The 17724-nt window shown below is 37.0% G+C and overlaps 1 protein-coding gene across 3 annotated transcripts in view; it reads right to left on the reverse strand.

Moving 5' to 3' along the window:
• eIF2Bdelta (eukaryotic translation initiation factor 2B subunit delta) overlaps positions 1-17724 on the reverse strand; it is a 380912-nt gene that overhangs the window by 180043 nt on the left and 183145 nt on the right. The window contains exon 1 of one of the 3 annotated variants that reach the window (XM_090407673.1): positions 8559-8689. The exons of the other annotated variants lie outside the window; for them this stretch is intronic. The gene's annotated coding sequence lies outside the window, so the exon portion shown is untranslated. Of the gene's footprint in view, positions 1-8558; positions 8690-17724 lie in introns of those variants that run through there. 3 annotated transcript variants of the gene reach the window in all.

A 17724-nucleotide genomic window follows, 5' to 3' on the forward strand; every position in this document is an offset into this window, starting at 1 on the left:
GAGGATACTTCTATCTCAAAATATTGTAGAAAACATACATATAGTAGTGATAAAAGTTCAAGATATTACAATTACGAATATTTATAAGCCACCTGGATCACCTTGGCTGGAAAAAATTATTCCTATTGCTGAACATATCGCAATTTATATTGGGGACTTTAATAGTCACCATGAACAGTGGAATTATGCTTGAAACAACGAATGTGGCGAAAAACTGTTGATTGGATGGAACTAAATAATCTTCACTTAGTCTTTGATGCCAAAGACAAAGGCACTTTTAGATCTGCAGCCTGGAAAAGAGACTATAACCCTGATTTATGTCTTGTGACAAAAATAATTCAGGTCACCCTATGCAAAATCTGAGAGGTCTTAACTGACTTTCCTCATAGTCAACATAGACCAGTATTAATTGACATTAGCATTTCCATTCCATTTGTAAGATCAAAGCCTATCCCATGCTGGAATTTTAAAAAGGCTGATTGAAATAAATACGCAAATGAATTTGACAAATGTATTCACTGGATATCTCCAATAAGTAGTAATTTTCATCGATTTATAGGTGTAGTCCTGCTTGCTGCCAAGAAAAGTATTCCTAGAGGTATTAGACATAACTATATACATGGTTGGAGCAAAGAATGTGAATTACTTTATAATGAATATCAGATAAACAATGACCCAAAAACAGCAAACGAACTCCTAGAAAACTTGGATATATCCCGAAGGAAAAAATGGGTAAATACAGTTGAAGGTATAAACTTTACTCATTCCAGCCGTAAAGCTTGGAGCCTTCTTAGGAAACTAGGTGGTAGTGCTCCTTTGAAAGAACAACCAAGAATCACCCCCAGATCAACTAGCCATACATATTGTTAATATATCATATATCCCAATCAATAAAAAGCATACAAGATATATAAAGAGAAAATTAAAAGAATTTAGCAAGTCTTCACCTATAACTTCAAATTTTGCACACCCTTTTACGCAGCAAGAAGTCGAAGCAGCCTTAAAGGAATTAAAGGCTGGTAAGGCTCCTGGTTTTGATAACATTCATCCAGAATTTTTGATTAATCTGGGAAGAAATGCAAGATTATGGTTAACAAAGTTCTATACTGACATTCTTACAACTGGTAAACTTCTCCCTATTTTTAAAAAAGAAAAAGTACTTTCAATTTTAAAACCTGGTAAGCCTAATCATAAACCGGAAAGTTACTGACCTATTACTCTCCTCAGTTGTTGTTATAAACTCTTTGAAAGACTTATTTATAATAGAATAAGCTCCACAATTTTTAAAAATGTCCCAATAGAACAAGCTGGCTTCAGACCAAATCGTGGGTGTTGTGACCAGGTTCTCTCTTTGGTAACTCATATAGAAGCTGGTTTTCAAAAAGGTTTAAAAACATCAGCAGCATTTATTGATTTGTCAACACCCTTCGACACCATTTGGAGACAAGGCCTTCTATATAAATTATATAAAATTATCCCATGTAAAACAATAGTCCATATTATTAACAATATGCTAAGAGATAGAAGATTTATAGTGACTATAGGTAATAAAACTAGCAGCAAAAGGAAGTTAAATAATGGACTGCCACAGGGTTCTGTTTTATCTCCGTTATTATTCAATCTGTATATATTTGATCTTCCCATCACTACATTAAGGAAATTTTGTTATGCTGACGATATGGCAATAACTACACAGCATAAATGCATAAGTTGTACAGAAGAAATTCTGAAAGCTGACTTAACTATTCTGGATGAATATTTTAAAAGATGGAGACTCTGTTTAAATAGGAGCAAAATGGTAATATCTTGTTTTCATCTAAATAATAACTTGGCAAATGTGAAACTAAAAATTGAATTGAACAACACTATACTACCATATAATACATTCCCTAAGTACTTGGGAGTCACACTTTACCGTTCTCTCACTTTCCGGCAACATCTTTCAAACTTGGCATATAAACTAAAGGCACATAATAATATCCTACAGAGACTCTGTGGCACTACCTGGGGTTCTAGACCCTCTACTCTTCGGAAAACAGCCCTTGCTTTGTATTCTCAAGTGCTGAATATTGTGCTCCTGTGTGGCTAAATAGCACTCACACAAGGATTATCAATTCTCAATTGAACAATACCTTAAGATTAATTACAGGCTCTATTAGATCGACCCCAACATATTGGTTACCTCTTTTAGCAGGCATTATTCCTACAGAACTATGTAGATTGAATTCTTTAGTCATGAATTATAAAAAATTGCTGGTAATCCGAACCTACCTATTCATCAGGATCTCCCAACTCTTAGCGTCAATAGATTGAAATCTCGCCATCCATCACTACGAGCAACAGAAGAACTAGTGCTAAATACTTTTAATCCTTTATCAAAGTGGGAAGAAACATTAAAGGAAAATACGAAAGAACATTTGCATAATATCCTTAAAGGTGATCAAATCATCACAGGATCAGATCTACCTCGCAAATACCTTAAGATTAATTACAGGCTCTATTAGATCGACCCCAACATATTGGTTACCTCTTTTAGCAGGCATTATTCCTACAGAACTATGTAGATTGAATTCTTTAGTCATGAATTATAAAAAATTGCTGGTAATCCGAACCTACCTATTCATCAGGATCTCCCAACTCTTAGCGTCAATAGATTGAAATCTCGCCATCCATCACTATGAGCAACAGAAGAACTAGTGCTAAATACTTTTAATCCTTTATCAAAGTGGGAAGAAACATTAAAGGAAAATACGAAAGAACATTTGCATAATATCCTTAAAGGTGATCAAATCATCACAGGATCAGATCTACCTCGCAAAACATGGACGGTACTAAATAGAATTCGGACAAATCATGGCCTATGTGGAAATGCTCTCTATAAATGGAACAGACAAACATTTCCAGAATGTGACTGTGGTGCTCTACGACAGACTATGCAACATATTGTAACAGAATGCATCTTCCGTGCTTATCAGAATGACTGGAAGGACCTGGATTAAGAACTTAGATCTGAATTTATAATGATATATATGTTTCTTTTCCTTATTATAACATATTAAAACTTTTACTTTTAACTCTTATTTTAATTTTCCAACTTCTTGGATTAGATCTGTGTTTTCCTTCAAAGTTTTAACTTAAAATATTTTAAATTCTTCAATTCTGTTAATATATAATGACATTCATGATTCTCTTTTTTAACATCATGTTTTTGCCATGAGCTATGTATGTACACTATTCAGGAGACTGCTCCTCTTGGTAATTCAGATAACAATCTCATTCAAGCTTCATCTTTGGCAGAAAGTCTTTCCTTCAGCCATTCACAACCTCGTGTGCTCTGGCATTGCAACAATGCCAAGTAGGAAGGCTTATATAACTTTTACTCCTCCGTTCCATGGTCAGACTATTATTTTTATTCTTCTTATCCAGATATGTTGTTATCTTGTTACAGAAACAATCTATATTGGAATGGAAACCTTTTATTCCTCTGTTCAAATTTCCCAACCCATACCTAAACCATGGTTTTCTCCAAGAAGTATTCCAGGGCTGTGCAAGAAAAGAAAACAACTTATCACAAGTGGCTTGAGATCAGAAACACGAGTTTCCTTCACATCCTACACAGTTGTCCACAACACTTGTAAAACCACTATTTAAAGGGCAAAGTCTAAATTCAAAGGATAAATGTAGAAAACTCACTGCTCGTGCCACTGGCATTTGTGCCTTCTGGTCCTTCACCAAAGCTGTTGGGCATAACTTTTGTCCATCTGTGCTACCTACTCAATCACAACCTAGTAACATCACCTAAAGACAAGGCTGATGGCCTGGCTTTATCCTTCTCTTCCAATTTCTCCATAGATGACCATGGCAAATTGCCTCCTTCTTTGAATAGATCACTGCATCTCATGAGCCTCCGTAGCTCAGTCGGTATAGACGAAGCCCTTTGGTCGGAAAGACCTGGATCAATTCCCATCCATGACATGAGGAACCTTTATCTGGTCTCTTTCGACTAAAGGTGAGTTAGCTGGTCTCATATGGAGGTAGAGATTTTTTTCACCAGGAAACTCAGGTTTTTTCGTCCCTCAAAACAGACAAACCAGACCCATGAACACACATGGATCGGTCACAAAACACATACTTAATCCCTCATTAGAAGGGGGCTCCACCTGTCCTAAGGGGGGGGGGGGCCCATATGAAATAAATTGCATCTCATGATTTCTGTAACCTTCTGCAAGAAAGAAAAGAGAAGAATCTTGAATAACTTTGTATACCACAAAGGCAGCTGCTGGTTCTGATGGAATGCCACCCACTGTGCTGAAGAGATGGACTCCTGAACTAACACCTCTTCTTTATCATCTACTCACTAAACTGTACTCAGCTGGCATCCACCCTACAGCATGGAAGAAAGATCATATATGACCAGTTTTCAAAAAAGGAGATATTTATCATCAAGCTATCAACCTGTTGCTCTTATATCAATTTTGTCTAAAGTAAGAGAGAAGGTTATCAATGGTCAACTTCTCCAACAGCTTGATTCTATTGCTATCTAATCAGTGACCACCAGTATAGATTACACCAATCTGAATCCACAGGAGATCTAGATAGGAGACTTGGCCTGCATCACACATCTGGACCCATTGCATGGAAAGGTTTGGAAAAACCTGTACTTTTGACATCTCCAAAGCTTTTGATAGGATCTGGCATCGAGAGGGCTTCTCAACAAGTTACCATCATTTAGATTACCTTCATCCTTGTGTAATTGGATTGCACTTTTTCTCTCAGATCGTTTGCTATGTGTAATGGTAGATGCTGTTGTCTTTTGAGACTTTCCTGTTAATACCGGTGTCTTTCAGGTCTCTGCCATTTCATTCATCCTCTTCCTAATTTTTATAAATGACCCTCTCAATGATTGCAAAATCCTATTCATAGTTTTGCTGATGATATCACACTATACTAGTCCTACTCATATGACAAGCACTGCAATGCTCAAACATCCCAGACTTCAAGATCATCTGTAATAAGTGTCCTGAATACTAATCACCACAGTATTCTTGACTGGGGTGAGGGCAACTCAACTTCAATGTTTCCAAAACACAGTTTTGTTTGTTTTCTCACAAAAGAGACCCCAGATCTTTGCTACTTACTTTTGATAATGATCAGCTCAACACTCAAGACAAACCTCTCTCTTCTTGAATTGATTCTTACTCCAAACCTTTCCTGGCATAACCATATTACATCTATAGGCAAGCTAAAGTTGAGTGATTTTATGCAGTGTAAAATTTATGAGATGTACTCATCGCAAAACATCTATTATGTTCTGCTCATACTATCAGCATATTCAAATCATCCTGCAAGCTCACTTCATTACTTTGATTAGCTATTACCTTATCCAACTTTGCATCATCAACAAACAACTGAATATCTGCCTACAAATCATTTCCTATATCATTTATGTACATATTAAACAGCAGTGGTACAAGCCCAGAGCCCTGCAGCACACCATTAGTCACATGCCTTCTACTGGACACCTGAGTTTCTTGGGATGAGGAGGTGGCAGAGAGGATCCAGAGATGAGTGACCAAGATAGTGAGTGGTTTGTGGATTGCAAAAGTTGATTGATAGGTGAAATGGAAGGGATATGATAGACATATTTAAGTTACTTAGGGGATTTTATAGGATTGATACAGGGAAAATGTTTCAATACTCTGCTTGAGAGAGGAGAATGAAAGGTCATCCTTGGAAGTTGTGTAAGTGGTTAGCAAGGACATGAGGACTAGTTTTTTCACTTGGAGAATGGTGAATGAATGGAATGGATTGCCTGAGTCAGTTGTAAATGCTTTGTCTGTTAATGGTTTCAAGGATAGGTATGATAGATATTGTTGATAGTTTGGATCTCCCATGATGAGTCTTATGACTCCATGGAGGTGCCCGTGCAATAATGATGATGATAATAATAATAATAGCCTCATCAGCTTCCAAAATTTGACATCCTTTTCTGCTCAACACAGTAGTACTTTTCTGCAGAACAGTTATCTGTATAAATCTCTAATCCAACCAACTTTGGAATGCTGCTCTCATGTTTGGGGTGTTGCAAATAAGACCTTCCTTAAAAATTCTTGATGCTGTTCAGAAAAGGGCAGTTTGGTTGATAATGGCATCTCTTACAGACCCTCTTCAACCACATTTCCATAAAAGATCAATTTTTGCATTGTGTATCTTCTACAGATACTTCCCCAGTAACTGTTCAGCAGAGCTAGCATCCACTATGCCTCCCATTTCTGTGAGACTTACAGGAAACTGAGCAACTGCTGCTCAACATCAATGACAGTTGAGCAGCATACTCAACATGCTACTCCAAGTCATCCTTCATTCCTTCCATTTCAATTCTGTGAAGGCCTTTCCTGTGAGGCATTTTCAAAGGACTACAACCAATAGTTCAAGATGAATATCAGCAGATTACTCTACTCCTGATCCCTGCCTGCCCACACACGGCATTTATTTTAGGCTCTTCTGCCTTTTGTGTGTGGGAGTTGTGTGTGTATATATATATATATATATATATATATATATATACAACTTCCACACACAACTACCATGAGCCTGAACAGTCAAGACTTGCTGAACATGCCCTTTCCATCAAGCATATTTCAGAGTTCTCTGGAATAAGATAATCTTTCATAAAAGTTTTTCTTATGAATGTCACTATAAAGAAACTTGTAAATGTTGCTCTACTACCTTAACTTAAATAGATCCGATGGTTTACATTTATCTCCTTTATGGGAGATACTTTTTTAATCTACAAATCTTTCTTAACTTTTAGTTATACATATTTGCAAGTTTTTCTAAGTTAGGATTGATAGCATTTTTGTTATCTTGCTTTAGCTACCGTGGTGATACTTTTTAGAATATTCTGTTATTGTTTAATTGCTCTTCCACTTTTCCATCTTGTATTATTATTATTATCCATAGTGTTCATGTCTCTTTGTGTGGCTTTTTGGTAGTGGTCTGACTATTTTACTTTCCCATGGGGGCAGGAGGGTTAATTAACCATGTTGGTTTCACTAAATTTAAAACATTAAGTTGTTTGTCAGATTAGGTAGTTAGTTTGTTAGGGTAAGTTTTTTTTGGAGTTTCTATTTTATGTTTTTCCTTTCTTTTAATGTTTTATTTATATATATCTTAATAAGAGCCTTGATAAGACCCCATCTTGACTACTGTGCCCAGATCTGGGTGCCAGGGTTTCTTCTTGATGGGGAGGAAGTAGGGAGGATCCAGAGGTGAGTGACCAAGATGATAGCAGGGTTATGGAATGAACCAATAAGTAACCAATAAGAAAAATTGATACAAACTGTGTAAGTATTATACATTATTGAGTTATGGTGTTTTGAAAAAGAAAAAGAAAAATGGAAATAATCTATAGGATGTATTGTATTTAATGCAGTTTTAAGATATGACCAATCCTGTTCTATGGCTTTGATTACTGGTTTATATGTTGTATTGTGTAATTTTTTTTTAAATTTTTAAATTTGATATTTTCTTAACTACTGTTCTGTTATCTGCCTAACAAGGTGATGTCAGTCACATGACATAAGCATGTCACATGGTTGATTTGAGTTATCAACTTTACAAGCTTTCATAAAGTTGTATCATCTAAAATTTCTGTTTGTCTTTAACTGTGAAACAACTGAGGCTGTGAGCAATTCAAACAATGAATGGAGTTTTGTACATCCTTTCATGACTTCCAATGATATCTTTATTCTTTTTCTAGACTATGCTTTGTTAGTTTTTCTTCCAGTGAGCTAATTTTATGGGATATTAATGCTCAACCAAGTGTGTACACACCAAACGTATAATGATACTGCAAGCACAATGCCTCATTGTGAACATGACTCATGAAGTCTTACCATAGCTTACTCCCCACAACATCAATGGTAAGGGAGCACAATTCAATTACATATTCAGAAAATTTGTGATCTCACCATGTGAAATTCAATTCATATTATTTCTTATGAAATCAGTTTAATCACCACAATCATATCTGCAAACAGATACAGCTTGAATGCTTGTACATCGATGATTTACTGAATTTTTGGTATCTTTTTTGACCTTTTTCTCCCTCCACATTTCATATACTTGGAAATTGGGAATTGCATTTTTCTCTTCTACATCTTCCTGGTGTGTAATGGGATGTGGTGGTATGTTACAGTGTAGAAAATTTGTGATCTCACCATGTGTAATTCAATTTATATTACAAGTGATTTTGTGAAATTGGAACGCAATATAATTTAACAAAAGACATATGTCAATGATACATAGGCATTGTCCCATTCTATATTAAAATAATAGCATGCTTTAGTGAGATGGTCATTAAACAAGGGATAATTATTCCCTCCTCAAATGTCATGAGCGACAGAGATTAATGCAACGTTGAAGGTTTCGTTTAAATTCTTAGTAAATATTTTGAACACTAATTCTTCACTTCACAATATACTATACAATATGAAATCATTCAACATCTGGTTCATTAAAGTATATTTTCTTCTTTCCGCTAAAGCATCACTTACTTGCTTATGTGAAGCCTGCACGATCTATCTCTCATGATTGGTTTTTTGGGTTCTTTTTATATGTATTTCTTAAACTTATTTTCCAACATTTTGATTACATCAGTTTTAAACAGACCAACATGGCATTATTTAGACTTCACATAAGCAGCGCCCCCTCTCTACAAAATGCGACGATAAGTAAAAGAAACAAAAATAATACTGGCCAAATCCTTTTCCAGCTTGGGTTGACATGGATTTTCAGCCTATTAGGGGACATAAATATGTTACACAAATTAAAACAAATGGGGATGGATATGACACTGCTTAAGTGAATAAAAGGTGTTTGTAGAGAGCTCCTGAACAGATAGGTGTCATTTTGAGTAATAATTGGTGAATTTCCATAGTATTGCATTTATTTTTCGTATTTTAGCGTGTCTGGGTGATTTTTGCGTGTTTTTTGAGTATTTTAATTAGTAAATTGATAGATACGATTATCGTGCACATGGCCCCCCCACATAAAGAAGAAGATGGCGTCCAGGTCGCCAACTTTGTCTAAAAATTTTAATTGAAAGGATTGGATTCAGTGTACCGTTTGCGAAATGTATGCATTGAGGGGAGTGGTTGGAATCTGGTTAAACAACGATAGTGGGGTAAATGTGTGCAGAAAGTTTAAAGCATGTGAGGATTTAAAGAGTGTTTCAGGTCGTGACAGTGATATCGTTGTTGAAAGTGAGAATCTAGAAAATAGTGATATTTGCGAGGTAGTACCAAAGAGCTGTGAGAGTGGCGTTGAAAGTGAGAATGAAGGTAAACATAGAGAACAAATGAATGAATTATCGGAGAATAAGAATGATGAGACTGATGCAATGAGTGAGATATCTCGGTTACGTGGAGAGATACACAGAGCAAATCGGCAGCTGGAGCGTTGGCAAAATGTTTACCGAGCGTAGCTACTGATAAACGGCAAAAGTATGATAGTGAGTGTAAACAAAATGAAAGAGCAAGTGTTGTATGGAGATTCCTTAGTAAAAGGTGTGTTAGTTGAGAGTTTAATAAAATCGTACCAACCTGGTGCGAACGTTAAGGATGTAAACGAGTCAATTAGAATGCAAAAGCAGCGTGTGAAAGTATTGATAGTGGTAGCAGGTACAAATGATTTGAAAGGAGACAAAATGGCTATGAGTGAGGATGTCAAGGTATTGCTTGAGGTAGCAAAAGAGAAGAGTGAGAGAGTTAGGATGTTGAGTCTGTATCGGCGGTATGAAAGTGAAGAGAGAGTATAGAAGGAGGGCCATAATTGCAAATGACTTTATGCGTGAATTATGCAGGACGAATGGTGTGGAATTTGCGGATGTGTAGAGTGAGTTCAATGGGCGAAAGGATTTATATAAGATCGACGGTTTACATTTGAATGAATTTGGTTTATGGAGACTTGAAAAGGTGTTGTCGAATGTAGTGGAAGTGGATGTGCAGAATCAGGGAAACTAGAGTTATTAAGTGGGGGGGGGGGTAGATATGCAGACTTTTGGGAGACAGTTGAGTGCATGAATGTGTGTAATATGCCCAGGCGAGTACAAAAGTCTACAAATCAGAATGGTATAGTTAGTATAAGGCATCAAAATAGGGATGGGATAAATGGGCTTCTGCAATTCATGTATATTAATGCCAGAAGTATTAGGAACAAGAAGGAAGAATTTTTTGCCTTGGTTGGCACTTCCATGCCACATGTTACTGGCATTAGTGAAGCATGACTGGCAGAAGATGATATAGCTAATGGGATTGAATGTGAAGGGTATGGTGTGTTCAGGAGTGACAAGAAGAATAAAATAGGGGAAAAGTGTTATTGATGATAGCTGATGAACTGCAACCAAGGAGAATAAAAGTGGAGCTGCAGGATGGAGAAAAGAGCACATTTGAGGCTATTTGGTGTGAGATTGAAACTAGCATAACAAAATATTCAGTTAGGTGCTGCTATAGACCAGGTGATGGAATAGATGATGGAGATAGTATGCATAAGCAAATAGAAGAAATGAGTGGAAGGAGGGTAATTATTATGTGAGATTTCAACTATGGTAGCATTGATTGGGGGGAGGAGAGGACACACAGTAGGAAGGAATCGAGTTTTGTGCGGTTATTAAAGGACAACTATCTGCAACAGTATGTAATGGAAAATACTAGGGGTCAGAGAGTGCTTGACCTAGTAACTGCATCTGAGAATTTGACTGTAACGAATATGACCACGTTGCCACCAACTGGTGAGAGTGATCATAGGGTCTTGACTTGGGAGGTGGCTAAAGGTGTGGAATTTACAATTAAGACAGGGTACATGGGGAATTATCGGGCTGGTAAGTATGACAAGCTTAGGAGTTTGATTGGTTCAGTGCCATGGCATGTAAATCTTCAAGGGCTAGATGTTAATAGTGCATCGGAGGTGGTTAGGAAGTGTTTGCATGAGGTAATGGCTGACTGTATACATTGAGTCCAAATAATAACTCAAGTAAGGGTTAAATAGATGAATAACACCATTAAGCTTGAGCTGCAAAAAAAGAAACAACTATGGAGGGAATTTAAGGAGAAAGGTGACAGGCTGGGACATGAACGGTATAAAGCGCAGGCCAGAAAGGTAACGAGTGTGTTAAGAAAAGCAAAAACGGATTATGAGAACATTAGCCATGCAGGCTAAAGAGAATTCCAAACAGTTTTTTCGATATGTTGCAAGTAAAAGAAAAAATGTATATGGCAGAATGATTTTAAAGAATGTCAAAGGTATGGAGGAAACCGAATCAGTTGATATAGTTGAATTACTGAGCGAGCACTTTGCAAGAATATATCATCCAGGTGGTGATATTGCAGGAATGAATGACCCAATAGATTATATGGGAATTGTGTCAGTGCCCTTGACCATTCTGTTTAATTTGAGTCTCGGGTCCGGGTTAGTCCTGAGGGGGTGGAAAGAATGATTTTAAAGAATGTCAAAGGTATGGAGGAAACCGAATCAGTTGATATAGTTGAATTACTGAGCGATTGGGTCACCACCTGGATGATATATTCTTTGCAAGAATATATCATCCAGGTGGTGACATTGCAGGAATGAATGACCCAATAGATTATATGGGAATTGTGGTGAATGAAGTGGAGGTGAGTAGTCTATTACAAAACCTCAATGTCAATACATCTATGGGATTGGGTGGTATACTAGCTCGTGTTGTATGTGAAGCGGCTAAAGAATTGTCAGTCCCCTTGACCATTTTGTTTAATTTGAGTCTCGGGTCCGGGTTAGTCCTGAGGGGGTGAAAAGAGGGGGAAAATAGTTCCACTGCATAAAGGAGTTTCCAAGACTGCTGTCGCAAATTACCGACCGATCAGCATATCAGGAGGCGTTGTCAAGGTTTTGGAGAAAGTAGTCAAGAGAAAAATACAGGAATGGATAGATGAAAATGGGACACTGTGTGGGAGACAGCATGGTTTTGTGAAGGGTAGATCATGCCTCACTAACTTGCTCATGTTTTATAACACAGTGACGGCTGAACTGGATAAGGGTATTGGCTATACAGTGATACTGCTGGACCTTGCAAAGGCCTTTGATAGGATACCACATTGAACTATAATCAGTAAACTGGAGCAGATGGGGATGGATATAGGGTTGGTGGGATGGATAAGAGGTGGTTGATGGAGAGATACCAGAGAGTGGTTTATTCAGGAGTTGAGTCCAAAAGATGGCTTATGACTAGTGGTGTGCCGCAAGGTTCTGTTCTTGGACCACTACTTTTCAATTTGTTCATGAATGATATAGGAAAGGATCTGAGAGGAAGTGTTCACTTGTTTGCTGATGATGCAAAGTTGGGTAGAGCAATAGTGAGTGCACAGGATGTCAAAATTTTGCAGGATGATTTGGATATTTTGGAGGACTGGACTAAGGAGAATGGATGTCAATTTAATGTGCCACAGTGTAAGGATATGCATTTTCGGGTGAAAAGATTAGCAGCAGTATATCACATTGTTGGAACCGCACTCCAGGAGATTGATGAGGCGAGGGATTTGGGAGTGTTGGTGAATAGGGAGTTGAAATTTAGGGGGGGGGGCACATCGCAAAAGTGACTAAATCAGCTCATCAAATCACTTCGTTGTTGAAAAATACTTTAACAAGCAGAGACAAACAAGTTATTCCTCTGTATCGAGCCTTGATAAGACCCCATCTAGACTACTGTGCCCAGATATGGGCGCCAGGGTTTTTTCTTGATGGGAAGGAGGTGGAGAGGCTCATAAGGTTCATTACATAAGGTCTATGAAATGAACCTTATGAGAACAGGTTTAAGATTTGTGGGTTGGAAAAATTGGTTGATAGGCGGAAAAGGGGTGATATTATTGAGACTTTCAAATTACTGAAGGGTTTCTATAAGATTAATTCAGAAGATATTTTTGAGAATAAGAATGGTGGAGGGAGGACTATGGGTCATGCATGGAAGCTGGGCAAGAATGTGGGCAAGAACTAGCAAGTGTCCACGGCACTTGGCAGCCGTGGCCTATGGCAGCCAGCAGTTAAGCATGAAGGCAGAGGGTGCTAAGAATTCCCAGGTAACCAGATCATGCTGCCATTGGAAACTAGACCTCGGAACATTGAACTGTAGGACTCTGAGCTGTGAGACATGGCTAACTGAGCTAAGTGAAGAGCTAAAGAGTCTAAAATGGGAGATTCTTGGCCTGTGTGAAGGTAGACGTAATGGTGAAAAGATGTCTCCGTTTTTTAATTGAAGACATACTATATTATAGAAGCCAGGATAAGGAAATAATCAGTGGAGTTGAATTTTTGATCAACAAAAAAACTGAAGAACATAATAGAATATATCCGATCGAATGAGCAGTATTGCTGTTCAAATCTCAAAAATATACACGCTGAAGATTATCCAAGTCTATGCACCAACAATAAGGCATACTGATGAAGAAATTGAAGCCTTCAACATTATGTATCCCAGCTCTACAATCAAAGAAAACATCATTTCAGAATTGTAATGGGAGACTTTAATGCTAGAATTGGTATACAGCATTGAGATGAAAGCCCAATGGGAAATTTTGGATACGGCATGAGAGACTACAGAGGAGCAAGGTTAACAGAATTTAGAGAAAAAGAAAACTTGTATGTCATGAATTCCTTTTTCAAGCAAAAAAACACATAGAAAGTAGACATGGAAAAGTCCAAATAGAAAAACTAGTGAAATTGTCTTTATCCTCAGCAATAAGAAAAACATCTGTTAAGACTGTTCTGTTATAAACACCTTCAACATTGGAAGTGACCATTGTATGGTACGCAAGAAAATCCAAATAAACTGCCAAAAAAGAAGAAAAATGTTTCCAACACAAACTCAACATTAAAAAAGATATATTCCAACACGAACTAAACAACAGATTTAAATATATTAATGATGATAATGCCAATATAACAGAAAGTAATGACAGTATTACCCAAAACCTTTTACAATGCTCACTTGAAATACCTGGTACCACAGAACAGAAACAAGACAAAATTTCCGAAGAATCAAAATAGCTTATGAAGAAACGAAGAGAAATGAAACAATCAATTAACCTACATTAATGAGAAATAAAATTAAATACACTGAATTGTGCCAGAAAACGTATCACAGAAGAAATAAGAAAATTCAATTGTAAATACCACAAACAATTGAAAACAACAGTAGTCTCAAAAAGCCAAACAGCAACAAACAGATAGTTGCAGTCAAACTACAAGATGGGACCTTCACCAGAGACGGATATGCTATAGCAAAAAGAGTTGAAGAATTTTACTCAATATTATATCAGGATGATGCATTAAATGAAGAAGGCGACTATGAAACAGCTGAAGTACCACAGATTCCACCAGAAGAAGTTATGTGGAGCATCCAAAGTTTCCAAAAGTGGAAAGCTGCAGGTGAGGATGGAGTTATAGCTGAACTTCTAAAAACAAGACGCAGAAACAATCTACAAACTCTTAGTAAAACTATTTACTTTATGGACGTCCACCGCCAGATTAGATCACACCCTGAGGCAAAGAAATATCGCCCTGATGGATTATAAGACAAAAAATAAGAAAATCTCCAATTGCTATTTTGTTTCTATTACAAGAGAAACATTAATGCGAAACGATTACATAATTACATTAATTAAATGTTTGCTCTACGAGAGCCTGTGTAGTGCAGTAGAAGTCAATGGCAAGTGACAAACCTTAACGGTTAATCCCATATATCGGCTTATGTAGATTCTGTCTAGCCGTGAGGCATTGGTGGGGGAATAATGAGTATAAGCTTTACATGTTGGATGTAATTCTCGGAATATGTCTTTCAGTTGACATCGCTGTATAATGTGTGAAAAATTGTTTTTTGTTGTAGCATTTTTTATCTCTATGTCTAATATATTGTTTTCTACAAAATTCATGTCACCGGCCGCAATTATATTTCTTGTGTTTGCTAGTTTGGTTTCTAGGGTCTCCCAAAAGTGTTTTTTTTGTGTGTGTTCAGCCGGGCCGTATACGTTAATTAACGACACTATTTGATCTTCCCAGACTATTTCAACCTCTAGCACTCTGTGTTCTATTAGAGTAGAGTGTGATAATAATTGTATGCTACTTCTCTTACTTATCAAAGTCATTAAACCTGCAATGCCATTACTTTGGGCTTGTTCGCCAAGAATGTAGTAGTGGCACTGCAGATTTCTGTGTAGTTTTTGTTCTGCTTCTGAATTTTGTTTTAATCTGGTATCTTGTAGCATTACTATATCTACTTGGGTCTGGTATATTGTGTTTGTTAGCAATTTTTGTGAAACCTGGTTATTCAATCCATTACAATTCATTGCAATTATCTTAATTGGCTTATTCTTCATTAGTGACCACTACATGGTTAAGGGCAAACTTTCCCATGAGGCTAACGACAGAAATATATACACCAACAGAAACTACCCACTCTGGAAGCTAAACAACAGTATAATCAACACAGACACACTTACAACAGAAATAAAAAGAATATTAGACAACATAACAGAAATAGAAAATCCAGTGTATGCCTGGAACCAATTCAAAATACATTTAAAACAGGCTGCCATAAAAATAGGAAAACATAAGAAATATACAACAAACCAAGAAAAAAGAAGCATAATCAAAGAACTAACACGACAATACAACACAGACAGAACCCTCCCAGAAAATAAAATAGCCATCAACGCCCTTAAAGCAAAATTGAAACAAATAGAAATAAAAGAGACTGAAGGGGCCTGGATACGTGCAAAAATCAGAACAATGGAACATGATGAAGGGAAGTCCAAAGCAGCTTGGCTCTTTGAAGAGCAGAGAAAACAAAAAAACACCATTCATAAAATAAAACATGAGGGGACAGAGATCGAGGGAGATGCAAATCTCCTGCGATTCTTCCACTCACAATACACAACTACCTTCTCCCAAAAACAAAGTGATAAAACAGAAACACAAAATTTATTAAAAACCTTACCGAGATTATCAAAGTCAGAAGCTGAAATTATAGATTCCCCCATTACAAAAACTGAATGCAAAAATACTATAAAGTCCCTGTCACTACACAAATCTCCAGGACCTGACGGTCTCACGGCGGAATTTTATAAAGCTTACTACCCCCTGTTTGAGACACTATTTGTGAAAATGCTGAACGAAATACAGAATTCGGAAAGCATCCCAGAATATTTCAACCTCGGTTACATAACACTCATACCAAAAAATAAAGACACCACAAACAACTCAAACTCACAATGGAGAGGCATTACACTCCTGAATACAGACTATAAAATCTTATCCAAAATCATATCACAACGAATTCAAATACACATACAAAAAATAATATCAGGATTCCAAACCTGCGGCGTTAAAAACAGAAAAATAGAAGATAATATTCTGACAGTTAGATGCATATATGAACACTACCAGGCAACACAACAACCATGCCTGTTGGTAAGTCTGGACATAGAAAAAGCCTTCGATTCGGTTAGTCACCAATACCTGAAAGAAGTCATTAAAGCTACAGGTTTCGGGAAGAAATTTCAAAACTTAATATCAAACATATATAACACTGCACAGTCACGACTCATAATCAACAAGAAACTGTCGGCACCTGTTAAAATTGACTGTTCGGTCAGACAGGGAGACAGCCTATCTATGATCCTATTTGCTCTTGCTTTAGACCCGGTGATACGAGCGATATCGGTACAACCTGGCATAGCGGGTACTCATATAGGAGAAGAAGGTAAAACAAAAGTACTAGCCTATGCCGACGATGTTACGTTAACGCTAACCACAGCCGAGTCCTTCACGATTGCTTGTAATGTATTTAAATCTTTTGAAAAGGCATCCGCATTAAAACTCAACTTTCATAAATGCCACGCGATGTTCGTCGGCAGGTGGGCAAATAAGCCAACCATGCCAAACGAAATTAAAATTAATGAACACCTCCCTCTTTTAGGAATCACCATAGGGGACCAAACCCATCATAACAAGCAATGGGAAGTAGCTCATAACAAAATTACTAAAAAAGTTTCACAAATGAGACCCAGACAACTATCAATTAGAAGCAGGGCAAAAATATGTAACCAGCTCTTACTATCAAAAATATGGTACCTTGTAGCCAACATTAATTACAATGGCAACGAAGTTGACAAAATTCACAGAGAATGTGCAAAATTTATTTGGGATTCGAAATACGAACCCATACGAAGGTGTACAATATTTCATGATATAGAAGTTGGAGGACTTGGTTTAATAAATGTACATTTAAAAAATCTAAGTGCAAGAGCAAAAATCATAGAGAGAGCTTACTCGGAACACAAAGCATGGAGTGCATATATCATACACTACATGCAAAGAATAATGCCCCACCAAATAATTTGTTCTCTTCCACAATCGAATGGCAAAATACCAAACATGTTCATTGAAGTTGCGGAGGGGTACAAATTCATTAATAATCATATAGCAATAAAAGATTTCCTCAAAATGAAACCAAAAATTGCCCTTATCACTCTCACGCGAGCAGTTATACCACCTCCACAACACCGAGAGTTTGAAAAAGGTAAAATTAAATTATCCAATGTACTCAAAAAGGCATTCAGATTACCCATATACCCGAAACTAAAAACATTTTATTACAAGGTTCACCACGCTTGCCTACCCACCAGAATGTGG

The sequence above is a fragment of the Typopeltis vanoorti genome, chromosome 17 (assembly GCF_054136105.1).
Source record: "Typopeltis vanoorti isolate ZY-2024b chromosome 17, IOZ_Tvanoo_1.0, whole genome shotgun sequence".
Classification (NCBI taxonomy): domain Eukaryota; kingdom Metazoa; phylum Arthropoda; class Arachnida; order Uropygi; family Thelyphonidae; genus Typopeltis; species Typopeltis vanoorti.